This window comes from Oryctolagus cuniculus, chromosome 6 (genome assembly GCF_964237555.1).
Source record: "Oryctolagus cuniculus chromosome 6, mOryCun1.1, whole genome shotgun sequence".
In the NCBI taxonomy this organism is placed as follows: Eukaryota; Metazoa; Chordata; class Mammalia; order Lagomorpha; family Leporidae; genus Oryctolagus; species Oryctolagus cuniculus.
Genome location: NC_091437.1, coordinates 45,641,704 through 45,654,517, shown reverse-complemented (window position 1 = coordinate 45,654,517; position 12,814 = coordinate 45,641,704). Strand labels below are relative to the sequence as shown.

The 12,814-nt window shown below is 41.4% G+C and overlaps 1 protein-coding gene and 1 long non-coding RNA gene across 26 annotated transcripts in view; one reads left to right on the top strand and one right to left on the bottom strand.

The window, feature by feature from the left end:
• The window catches only part of EBF1 (EBF transcription factor 1), a 412,032-nt gene that overhangs the window by 359,140 nt on the left and 40,078 nt on the right, over positions 1 to 12,814 (top strand). The window lies entirely within an intron of this gene.
• Positions 1 to 12,814, bottom strand: part of LOC127490703 (uncharacterized) — a 120,712-nt gene that overhangs the window by 80,451 nt on the left and 27,447 nt on the right. For 13 of the 18 annotated variants that reach the window (XR_011389871.1, XR_007919006.2, XR_007919007.2 and 10 more), the window contains one exon: positions 1 to 12,814. This exon is cut by the window's left edge and continues 21,072 nt beyond it. This is a non-coding gene — a long non-coding RNA (uncharacterized lncRNA). The other 5 variants (XR_011389877.1, XR_011389879.1, XR_011389874.1 and 2 more) reach the window with 4 other exon arrangements.

Here is a 12,814-nt window from a genome sequence, read left to right as displayed (position 1 = left end):
GACCATCCACATGAGAGACCTGGATTGAATACAGTGATTCTGCTGTTGGCATATGGGAAGTGAATAGGTAGATGGGAGACCTGTGTGTCTCCTTTCCTTCTTTTTCTCCCTCTCCTTTTCAGAGAAATCAAGCAATAAACAAAAATTGCTGATGACTATACTACAGACTTCAAAAATAGCTAAAATTGGGGTTGGTGCTGTGGCATAGAGGGTAAAGCCACGGCCTGCAGGGCTAGAATCCCATATAGGCAGCAATTTGAGTCCTGGCTGTTCCACCTCCAATCCGTCTCTCTGCTGGTGTGTCTGGAAAGGCAGCAGATGATGGCTTGGGTCCTTGGGTCACTGCGCCCACATGGAAGACCCGGAAGAAGCTCCTGGCTACACATCAGCCCAGCTCTAGCTATTGCAGCCATTTGGGGAGTGAACCAGTGGATGGAAGATTCTCTCTCTCTCTTTCTCTCTCTCTCTCTCTCTGCCTCTCTGTACTCTGCCTTTCAAATAAATAAATAATTTTAAAACATAGCTAAAATTAATGATTTAGCAGTCTCTGGCACACAATGACTGTACATCAGTGATGATGATTACTATTCTTACCTCATTACTGCTGCGAGAATTTAGGCAAAGTCAGAAATACTGTTTTTAATCTCAAGAACAAAAGGAGGTTTCACAAAATGGACTATACAAGACAGGTGGGCAGTGGTTACAAGAGAATTTAGAAACTTTGTACTGAGGCTCTTCTTCCTTGTAGTTAGCATGCATTTTACTAAATATCAGGGCCATTTGGTTTTGAAATGTCCTTCAGTTATAGGACAAAGCTCTTGTAGATGCAGACATTATCTGAAGGGCATGATTGATATTTTCTTGTCCATAGTGCACATCAGTCACACTTAATTTCATTGTATTAGTTTTGTTCCATGACAATGAAATACCTGAGGCATCTAACTTGTAATGAGAAAAAGTCTACTTAGTTCATAGTTTTGGAGGATCACAGTCCAAGATTGGGTGGGCTCGTTGGTTTGGCTTCTGGTGAAGGCTTTCTGGAAGCACAGAACATCACATAGCAAGAGGCAGGGAGCACACATAGACACGTCTTTGTGATCTCTTATGAAGCCACCAGAACTTGGAGCCATTACTGTGGCATAGCATGTTAAGCCACTACTTGTGACACTTCCATCCCATAATAGTGCAGCTTTGAGTTCTGGCTGCTCCACTTCTAATCCAGCTCCCTGCTAATTCACCTGGGAAAGCAGTGAAAGATGACCTGAGTACTTTCACTGCAGCCTTAGTTTTCTCATGAAATAGACATTTTTACCTTTTGGGTGCTGGAGAATAAAATACAGGTTGACAAAAATAAAATGCTCAATGTACTTCTCAATAATGGATCCTTTTCACTTTATTTTTTTTAATTTTTATTTTATTTTAAATATTTTATTAATATAGTTGAGAAGAAAAGTTATAGACAGCAAAAGGGAAAGACAGAGAGAAAGGTCTTCCATCTGCTGGTTCACTCTCCAAATGGCCGCAACAGCCAGAATTGGACCTATCTGAAGCCCAGAGCTGGGAGCTTCTTCTGGGTCTCCCATGTAGGTATAGGGACCCAAGGACTTGGGCCATTTTCTACTGCTTTTTCAGGCCATAGCAGAGAGCTGGATTGAAAGAGGAGCAGCTAGGACTAGAACTGGTGCCCATATAGGGTTCTGACAATGCAGGCGGAGGATTATCCTACTGCACCACAGCGTGAGACCCCTTTTTACTTTAAATAGGCTTATGTGAAGGAATGATCTGGGGAGTCTTGGGTAGATTGAGTTCCAGCATTTGACTTTCAATTGTGATTCAGCTATTAGCTGACTATTTGATCTTGCACAGATCACTTAGGATCTGCAAGCGTGGTTGTATTTGCTATAAAAGGAAGCACTTGTTTTGCTTGTTTGTTTTTGGCAGCAGTAAAGTTCTGAAGTTGATTGAATGGATCTGTTCCTGCCCATCTGTAGTCTGCATCAAGATCAAGTTGTTAATTCTAGAGTTAGAAGAGAGACCTACAAGAATGTATTCATACCGAAAAACATTTTGGTAGCTTTGGAAAAATGCAATCCAGTATGTTTGGTTTTGTCCTTAAAGGGTCACAGTATCTATTGTACCAGTATAATCATAAAATTTTCCATTTGGGAATATGTCAGCAGTTTATCAAGCCAGTGTCTGCTCCTGCAGATATATCCTAGCCCTCTGAAAAAATCCAGCAATATCTGACACAGTGGCCTCAGGCAAAGTGCATTCCTCAGATGGAGCTAAATATGTATTTTCATGTCCTCTAAATTTACCAACCTTCAATAAGGGAAAATTGTAAAAAGAGATCATAGTGGGAAAATCACTTCTTTTTCCTTCTTCCCATTTGTTATTTGTTTTAAGCAGGTCCATTGCACCCATTAATATATAGAGAAGTGGAAGAGTCAGTTCAAGGAACTTCAGTCTGCAATGTTAGTGAGAAGGAAGAAGAGGCCCAGAGGAGTCTCAGCAGGAACAGTGTTGTCTTGTAGTACTAGATGGCATTTCTGAAGAATGAAGTGGCTGGGTTGGCTGATCCGGGCCTTTGCCCACTTGAAAAAATAGACATTAGAAGTGGTTTCTGTGGCCTTGGGCTACTTCTGAGATTGTTCCAGAACTTAATGAAGATTTGGTCTCTAAGGTTAGTCTTATATCCTCTTTACCCATAGATAGTTACTTTGCCCTCTGGAAAGCCTATACCAGTTTCTAACCAACCATCAGTACACAGGAGTTCTTATATCTCCATTCAAGTTATTATTGTTGAGAATTAACTTACAGAGTCACTTTTATTAGTAGTAAATTAGCTCACTGCTGTTTATCACAGGCTGTGATCGATGCTATCCTCCAATAGTATCTTGTCATAAAGTCTGTTCAGGATGTAGGTACCTTAGGAGAACCGTTTGCAACTCTTACGTGAACTAAGAAAGGGATGTTAACTAGAAGTCTTCTCAAGAGCTAGAAATAACCTGGACAGCTCTAATGAAAACTTAATCATATCCTTCAATATTTACTGTGCCATGTCTCCTTACAAGTTCTTGCCATAACTTTGGCTAAGCCTCTCTCTCATCCCCTATTCCTACCTATATTCCCATGATATTTTTAGTGATCAGGGCAGCCTCACTTGCTACAGAGACAAGTGGAAGAATCACAGCCTGAAAGTCAAGGCTGATTTGTTTCTTCTGTTTACCTTAGTAATTACTGGCGTGTTTGCTCACAGATCAACAACAAGAGGCAGCACTTCCTTCACTTCCATCAGTGTACTTTATATTCCAGTGAGACTCCTCCTCCTCCTCCCACTACATTTAGAGAACAAATTATATCAGCATGTTTTTGCCCTCTGACCCATTTTCTAGACCCCTTTTGTTTAATTTGTTTTTATTTATTTGAAGGCCGAGAGAGAGAGAGAGAGAGATCTTTCATCTGTTCATTTACCTCCTAAATGGTTGCAACTTTTGGGGCTGGGCCAGGTCAAAGCCAAGAGCTTCTTTCAGGTCTCTCCCATGTGCGCAGGAGCCCAACAATTTGGGTTGTCCTCTGCTGCTTTCCCAGGCCATTGGCAGGGAGCTAGATAGGAAGTAGAGTAGCTGGGACTTGAACTGGCATCCATATGGGATGCCAACACTGCAGATGGTGGCTTAACCAGCTTTGCCACAGAGGCAGCCCCTACATCCCCTTTTCTTTGCAACTTAAATTCAGATGAAACTCTGAAAGCCTTGGTGAAGTAATTTTGTAAAGTTCGGTCTCTTGTTTTGAGTGTTGACATATGCATAAATGGGATAAATTCATTAAAGTGCTTTTCAACAGAGACTTGGTAAATATATATAACATAAATGGTTTTCTATCTACCTAGCTTAGGTGAGGGGGTTCAAATCTTTTCCTTGCTGAAGGTCAGGACTAGTGTCAAATTTATAGTAAATCCACTTATGATGCTTGGTGTTCCTTTTGGTTTTTATCGTCACAGTAGGTTTAACCTGACCAAGAAGTAATTACACCATTATTTTTTATGTGGTGCTTTATTACTTGCTTTTCAAAATTGGTTTCCAGCATCTCATGAGCTAATAGCAACAAATGTGTGATTGTAATGTTCACTGCATCAGGAGACATGGGGTTATTGAGGAAGTGGCCACATACCCATTGCCCACACAATAACTGTTAGTCCAAAACAAGTGAATTGCTTAACTAAACATGTATTGATTGCAAGACTCCAGGGACCAATATTAAGACCACCAAGGTCCAAAGGGGAACATAAAATTCTTGTTATGCAAACATTGTATTTTATCAATATTTTAGGGCAAAGGGACCCATTCCCCGCCCTGGATCACAGGTCCAAACTTTGGGTGGGTAGAAGTAAAACTCTACTCAGTGTCTCAAGGGATCAACATCAGTATACCTACTTCTTAGAAGACTGACATCAAAAAATTGGAGCCAAAAAAAAAAAAAAAAAAAAAAAAAAACAAGAGCCATGAAAAGTCTCCCATCTTCATCCCTCAAAATGTACTACCAAGAATCAGCCCCATCTAAAGATCTAAAGATAAGCTCTAGATCCATCATCTTAGCTGTTCTAGATGAACACTGTAGCTTTTGTCTCTGGCCATCTGGAGTTCTACATGCTTCTTTAGGATGGCGGTGACTTGACTCTGGGATGGAGTATCTGTACTGTTACACCTCTTATGATAAGTAAGCAAACTTGCCAACCACACTTGCTCACTTGTGTTCAGATCTTTTTATTGAAAGTTATTGAGAAATCCAGAGTCTTAAGGTCAAAGCATTCAGAATTCTGTTAAAATTGAGCTTCTCGTGCACAATTTTTCTTCAGGTACCTCCTGATGGGTCACCCAGCTATACTAGATGGAGTTGACAACCCTTTATATTTTAAACTCGTCATTGATTTTGACCTGCCTTTCTCCTTCCTTTATTATCTTTGAATCTTTATCAAACCAGATAATCAGAAATATTAGAGTCATTCCTTATTCTTCCTAATCTCTCACATTTAACATGTTCCTGAAGTCATGTAAATTATAGTCTAAAATATCTCTCTTTTTTTTTTTTTTTTTTTTTTTATTTTTGACAGGCAAAGTGGACAGTGAGAGAGAGAGACAGAGAGAGAAAGGTCTTCCTTTGCCGTTGGTTCACCCTCCAATGGCCGCCGCTGCAGCCGGCGCACCGTGCTGATCCGATGGCAGGAGCCAGGAGCCAGGTGCTTTTCCTGGTCTCCCATGGGGTGCAGGGCCCAAGCACCTGGGCCATCCTCCACTGCACTCCCTGGCCATAGCAGAGAGCTGGCCTGGAAGAGGGGCAACCGGGACAGAATCCGGCGCCCCGACCGGGACTAGAACCCGGTGTGCCGGCGCCGCAAGGTGGAGGATTAGCCTATTGAGCCACGGCGCCGGCCTAAAATATCTCTTAAATTTACCTCTTCCTCTATGGCCACTTGGTCATTAGTTGGTCTTTCATTTTCCATTGAGACTATTATAATAGTGCTGACTTTAGAACCCATCCTTCATTTGACCTTTCTGGTAATCTCTTTGAAATGTAGATCAGATTGTGTCACTCACTCCCATGATCCTATGTTATGGAAAATCTTAAATACCTCCTTGTTGCCTACCAAGTAAAGTTTTTAGCAAGGCACTCAAGGCCAATAATATTTCTTGGGGTTAATCTTCAGTACCCTACTCCCAACATGCAAGCCAAAAGTTCACCAAATTCAATGTCCTTAGTGCATTTTGTGTTGCTATAACAAAATAGCTGAGGCTGGGTAATTTAAAAGAGAGAAAGACACACACACACACACACACACAGAGAGAGATTTAGTTCATAATTTGAAGGTATAAGTGTATGGCACCAATATCCACTCAGCTGTGGTGAGGGCTTCAAGTGAATAACTCCCAGGGTAGGAGTGTTATGAGAGAGAGAGGAACCAAGAGACCCAGGAGGGACTAGGGTCACTCTTTTATGACAACTCACTGTCTTGGAAACAAACCCACTGCTGTGAGACCTAACCCACTCTGTGAGACCACCATTAATCCCTCAGCAAGGTGGCTGTGACTCAATCACCTTCTACTGGACTCCACTTCCTGAAGGTCCCACCATTTTTCAATACGGACACACTGGGGACTAAGCTTTCAGCACATGAATCTTTGGGGCCAAATGCTATCCAAACAATAGCACCATGTTATTTGAACCCACGCCTTTTGCATTTCTCTTCCCTTGTCCCTTGTCCCAGCCAAGGGGAAGAAGGGTGTGGTGTGGAGAGCTGGAACTCAAATGAGGTCTGCACCAGGTGACACAGGTGTCCATGGGACATAATTCAAGACAAAGGAGAATGGGAACAGATTGTAAATATGATGTTAGATGGAGAGCAAGAAAAACAAGAGAAAAGTCATGGAGGCCAAAATTAACAGTGATCTGCTTGGGAGACCCCCAAGCTTTCCTCATGTGGTTGTCTGCAGATTTACACAAGGTAACATCTCAAGCCTCAGTTTCCCTTTCTGTCAAATGGAATAATAATAGTGCTTTCTTATAGGATCACTGTGCAAATGAGATAAATGAACTCATGTAAACTGTATGACACACAGTAAGTCCTCAGGGAATGTCATCTGCTGCTGTCACCGCTGTGATAGCTATTACTAGAGGAAAAGTCACACTTAATGGATGCAATGGATTCTTTTTATTTAATTAATTTATTTTTTTGAAAGGCAGAGTAGACAGTGAGAGAGAGAGACAGACAGAGAGAAAGGTCTTCCTTTTGCCGTTGGTTCACCCTCCAATGGCTGCTGTGGCCGGTGCATTGCGCTGATCTGAAGCCAGGAGCCAGGTGCTTCTCCTGGTCTCCCATGCAGGTGCAGGGCCCAAGCACTTGGGCTATCCTCCACTGTACTCCCTGGCCACAGCAGAGAGCTGGCCTGGAAGAGGAGCAACCGGGACAGAATCCGGCGCTCCAACCAGGACTGGAACCTGGGGTGCCAGCACCGCAGGCGGAGGATTAGCCTATTGAGCCACAGCACCAGCCAACAATAGATTCTTGTAGTACTGTAGCATGTAAGTAATACTGTGATTCTCAGTGGATCCAAGTTTCCTGTACTTATGCATGAAGGCATCCTGCAACCTCACATGGGCACAATGGCTTTTTAAATATGACAGAAATAGCAATACTTTCATAAGCAAATAGCAATACTTTCAATAAGTAGTTCTGTGATCTACTAGTTCATAGAAGCTCATAGCTCGTGCCTCTTGATGGCGTCAGGCCTTTGCAAATCTGGGTTTGCAGCAGTTACTGTGGTCAAAAGGAACTGCCATGTACAAGTCACTATGGAATAGAACATGAGGGTGGCAGTATTCAATCTGATTCTGAGGTTCACAAAGTTGTGTGGTGCCCAACGAAAATTCACATCCCGTAAGTTATTGTGAGTATTTAAACATTAAATGAAAATACCATGTTTTTTTTTTTTTCAGTTTCCTTGTACTGCTTTATTTTTAATGGCTACCAAGTTGTTAGGACTTGAACATTCAGTTGTTTAGAACTAGGTGGTTAGTAAATAGAACTGTTGGGCTTTTCTTTTGACTTGGGGATGCTTTGAGATGGTTTTCAAGACACTCGTGGTTTGTGAACAGAGAAAGCTGGGGCAACTCTGGGGCACACAATGCATGAAGACATAATGAATTTGTGGCAAGGCCAAAACAAGAGAATTCCAGACTCTGATGCTGAAGTGGAAGAGTGTGTCCTGGCTGAGCCTTGTGATGTGAGTCAAAACTGAGGAAGATGGACTTCGTTTATTGTGTGTCAAGATGCTACGTTGCTTGAATTCAGGCTGATAAAAACTTCTAGGCTTATCTGCAAGGCCACTGTCGGTCTCTACATATGGTATATGATTCTTTTGATGCCATTAAAACATTACCAAATAATCACTTGATCCTCTAATATCTCCCAGTTAGAAGCACTTTCCTGTCTTGTTAGTGGAATTAATGGATTAGTTAGAGTCAGGTTGATTCTCACTTTCCTTGGGATTTTCTCATTCCTCCTGGTCTGTCTGCAGAGCTCTGTGGTAGCTTCATCATCCAGCTCCTCTGAAACCTGTCCGCTGGTTTAGAGGAAATGACTCGGTGAACAGTGGGGGTACTTTTCCGAGTTGTTTCATAAACTGTGTTATTAACAATCATGAAGAAGACCTCAGCCCAAAACTCTGTGCTTGGTTAGCATGAGGCTCAGGGAAGGGTTTCTTAGCTTTGGCGCCTGACTCGGTGCTATCCCCTGCTGTGAGCCGTAAGTTGCTTGTAGGCTTGTTCTAGGAGAGTAATAAGTATTGTTGTTTAGCAATTGCGTTGTTGAAATTCAGCTCCACTATGTCTGACAGTATTTATCTAAAATACTTTCCCTGGTGCGTGTTCAAGTTCCAGTAAACCGTGTCTTATTGTGCGACCTTTTCATTTTCCAGTGAAAAGGGATCAGCTCGTCAGATAAAAGCTACAAGCCAGAGTACAGGAAAAATGCGTGCTCAGAAAATCCAAGCATGATTGAAAACAAGATGTGTTAAATCAATGCGGTTTATCGCCTGCCTATTCTCGGCAATTGCTGTTCTAAGCTTATTCTGTACACACACTGGATGATAAAAGTACGGTGTCACAGCTCTCGCTGGGGTGGGAACATAAGAAAACATGTTTATCAGACAGGCTGGGTGATTTTACCCCCTTGATAACAGTTATTGTCAAAACTCTTTGGGAAGAAATCTGAAGAACAATTATAGAAGTAATATTACTCTTGTTATATCAGAAGATGTGTCAGTAGGGAAGAGAATTATGGATTTATCCTTAAATGTTAAGAACGAAAGACAGAGTATGTTGGCCTTCAGTACTTAAACACCATCATCCATTACACAGAGAAAATCATCCTCCTTTTTTCCTTTAAAGGAGCAGATCTGGCTTTGAAATCTAATCATAAATGATCCATTTTTTCTTTAAATCCATAAGATTGAAAGACAAAAAAAAAAAAAGATTGAGCTTCTGTTTGCTTAAGGGATTTAATTTTAGTTTTAAAACTTGGATCAAATTTGGAAATCTAAATTAAGGCTCCTGGAAGGCCAGGCTGTTCAGAGCACATCACACACAATAACAGGGGCGTCTTTTCTCATCAGCTTCATTACAATTTGAGAGCAGTTCAGTTTTCTCTAATTATTGTAGGCTCACCTACTTCCCATTTTAGACTGAGTAAATGCTCCAGGGTGAGACAGGGGCTGTTCGAGAGGAAATGCTCCACTTCTTCCCGCAGCTTCTCACCGAGGATCTTGTAAAATGCTGACTGGTTGTGGCAGGAGACACATTGATTTAAGGCATCTCTACACCACTACGTGTCTGCTCTTTCCAAAGGACAGTTCAGTTCTTGAGAGAGCTTTGTAGGCTCGGACATTTTGGTGAGGCAGGAAATACAGTTGGTTGATGATTTGTGGGGCAACTTTAAAATACCAGGGTGGCCTCCTGCAACAGTTTGTGCTTGTTGGTGCAGTGAGCTTTAAGTACAGAAGTCAGGCCATAGAGCAGCTCATTCATCTGTATAAAGTCAGGATTCTGGACACAAAGATAACAGTTGAAGATGAACTTCTGTTTCTCAGATATTTTGTGAAAAAGGAGAGGTTTAATTGATTTGGTATCAGGACTTGTCAGTCTGCTGCAGTTTGAGGTTCATCAATAGTAAGGCAAAATAGCTATCTTGAAACAGAAAGTACTGTAAAAAAAATCAACAGTGAAGCATCTGTACTAATTTATGCCACCTTAGTTTCCCACCTGAGTTGAAAGTATTTTTTTCAATATTGATATTAAGAGCATTCTATAGGAATATTTGAGATAAAAAAAGAGATAATGTCTATGAAACACTTTGATATTGCCAGGAAAACGGTCTTCGATGACCTCAGGCTATGCTGAAGATGTCACCTCTATAAGGGCTCATTGGGATTGTTAACATCTACTAAAAATCTTCAGAGGTCGGTCTTTATAACTTAGAGAATAACTGGGTTAAAGATATAAAATTGTAAAAATTAGTTTTCTTTTGCAGACACCTTTAAAAGAAACCCATTGAAACATAAATTGGTATAAATCCTATGAAGGATAGTTAGGAAATCTATGTATTAAAAGATTTGAAATGTGCATTTCTATTACCCAGGAATTTTTCCTGGGTATTGTTCATTATAACACTTCTTAACCCAGTGGAAATGTGGGGAAACAATGAGGTGAGTCTAAATATAGATAGAATCTTTATTTATACAAAACAGCAGTGTGAAACTGTCTGAAAATACACATACTAAAATATAAATAGTGCTTATAGCACTAGGGGTGCTACAGGAATTCTTCCCTCTCCCGCTTTCAAAAATTTTTATGTATTAAGAATGTATTGCTTTTAGGTTTAGAAATACAATAAAGCTATTTCATTTTGAAGAACAAAAGCAAGTCACTCTTCTTTCTTTCTTCCTCTTCTTGATTGCTTGTGCTTCTTGAATTGTTATTAATTCACAAACATATGTAAGTTCTTTGCATTCCAGGCCACAGTCCTCAGGGTCTTACATCTCAGTCTGTCTCTAAGAGCCTCTGCATTTCATCAACCTGGACTCTTCCTCTTCCAGCTGACTGTCTGCAACCCTTGCTTTGCATAGTCCCCTGGCTCCGCTCTGCAAAGAGGACTCGGCCACACAAGCCACCTAGATGCATCAGATGTGCCTTTGGTAGAGAGCGGTATTACTTTCTTTGCTTTTCATTTGGAATCTTTAAGTTGTTGCCACACAGCAAGAAGTCAGGGCGTGTTCAAGGGCAGTTTGCAAATCTTTCTTGGGCTCCTGTATGGGTTAATGCTGCCCATGTTGGCTTCCTCTTGCCACTGTTCGCATTCAGTTCCGGATCTCGCGGTTCAGTGAGCCTGCTCCTGAGCTCTCCTGAGCATCACAAGCCTGAGGCAGGGGCACCAGGCTGTAAAAGCATTTCACACTGAAAGCCAGGGCTTCCCTTACCAGGGCCTGGGCTTTAGGGAGTGTATCTTTTCCACTGAAGAGTCGACTTTGCGTGCCATTTGTGTACTCGACATCTAGGCAGGTAATGAAACATCCAATGGCTGGAAATGCAGCAAATTTCTTCAGTAACAATATTTCTGGCTCTTGTTTAGTCTTCTGGTTGATTTCTCGGCTTATATATTTTAAAGTCACTCTTAAAGATAGGTTCGTGAAGATAACTTGCTGTTTTATTGTTTACCTCTGGTTGTTAATTTAGTGACTGAGGGAAAAATGGGGCCATTATGGAACAAACAGGCTCTGCCTAACACATATGTAATAACTCTCATACCCAGAATGGGCCTGCCTGGAAGGGAAATGCTCTGCTGTTACTCCTTTAGTTCAAATATAGAGTAGTCACCAGGGAAGCTTGGAGACCCAGGTGCTAGTTTTATCATTGCCTCTGCTATGAGGTTTTATTTATTACTTGGCATAGCGTCTAGATATTTGTTTGGACATTAAATAGCAATAGAATATAAATATTACCTTCCTAATATCTGCATTTCTTTTCATTTCCAGTCAAAATGACATCATGTCACACAACCATTAAAAAAAGGAAATTAAAACCCCAGAAATATGTTAAAGCGCTGCAGTGAGTCGCTGAGCTATAAAAGCACGGAACTCTGCGAGCAAATGTTGGAATGGCACCCAGAGCCCTTTCCCCTGGTGTTTGGGAACGTGGCCCTCCAGCCTCTCATGACTATTGTTCACAGGAATAAGTACTCTGGGGGACAGAGGAGTGACTTCTTTAAAAGGAAGTTGTGAGCAGAGAAAAATCAATTTTCATAACTGTGAATGCATCTGTCTTGACTACATGATTTTAATTTGCAAATAAATTCCCTTAAAGAGAATTGTCTTTATTTGATCTCTTGGTGAAGTGAATTTGTTTAAAAAAAATTAGAAAGAGACTAAAGGCACAAAAAGGCCATATTTATACTGTTTTCAGTTAGAATTTACTCATTACTAGTGGTTTGAAATCGCATTTAGTAATCTTATGACTAACATTAGTGTATAACATCTAGTTGTATTATCAAATTTTCTTTATAGACAGCATTTCATGCTATGTGAGCATTTGGACAATGTAGAAATAGCTTTGAATAACCAGAGCTGTTTTGTTCTGACCAGCACGTGGACTGAAGTCCATAAAGAGAAAAGCCTAATAGAGACGGGTTTGGAAGAGAAAGTCACTGGTTTCCTTTAGGGAATTCGGAGATGAGGAGATTGGGAAGGAACCTATAAACAGTCCCAACACAAAGCCAGGTGAAATGGTTTGATTTTCTTTTTGATCGTGTAATCAGCTCGTCCTGTTTCAAAGGTGATGACTTTGACAGCTGACATGCCATCCCTGTGCGTAGGGCAGGCACACTTTTACCAGGGGCCCTTCCCCAGGATCCCATCCTAGCTGTGGTGAGAAGCCCCTTCTGAAATCCCAGCTGACTCATCACTCTGCCAGCTTTCTCCCCTGCTCAGGAGCACTGGCTCGCGCTCCCCACGTGTTTGCAGGACTGCTTCAAACCTCCCTTGGTCTATTGTTCAGAGCTATAAAGCCCCACCAAGCTGATTCAGTACATGTGCTCTTACATCTACCTACCTGTGAATAGGTTTGAAGGGGCTAGTGGAAAGCATCTTGAATTAAATGGTTCATGGCTCCACCATAGCCTGGTCACTGTTTAAATCCGTGTGTCTCCTTTAAGTGCACTGTGAACCTAGTGCAGGCTTTGTCAGAAACTGGAGCAGAGGTGGTCGCT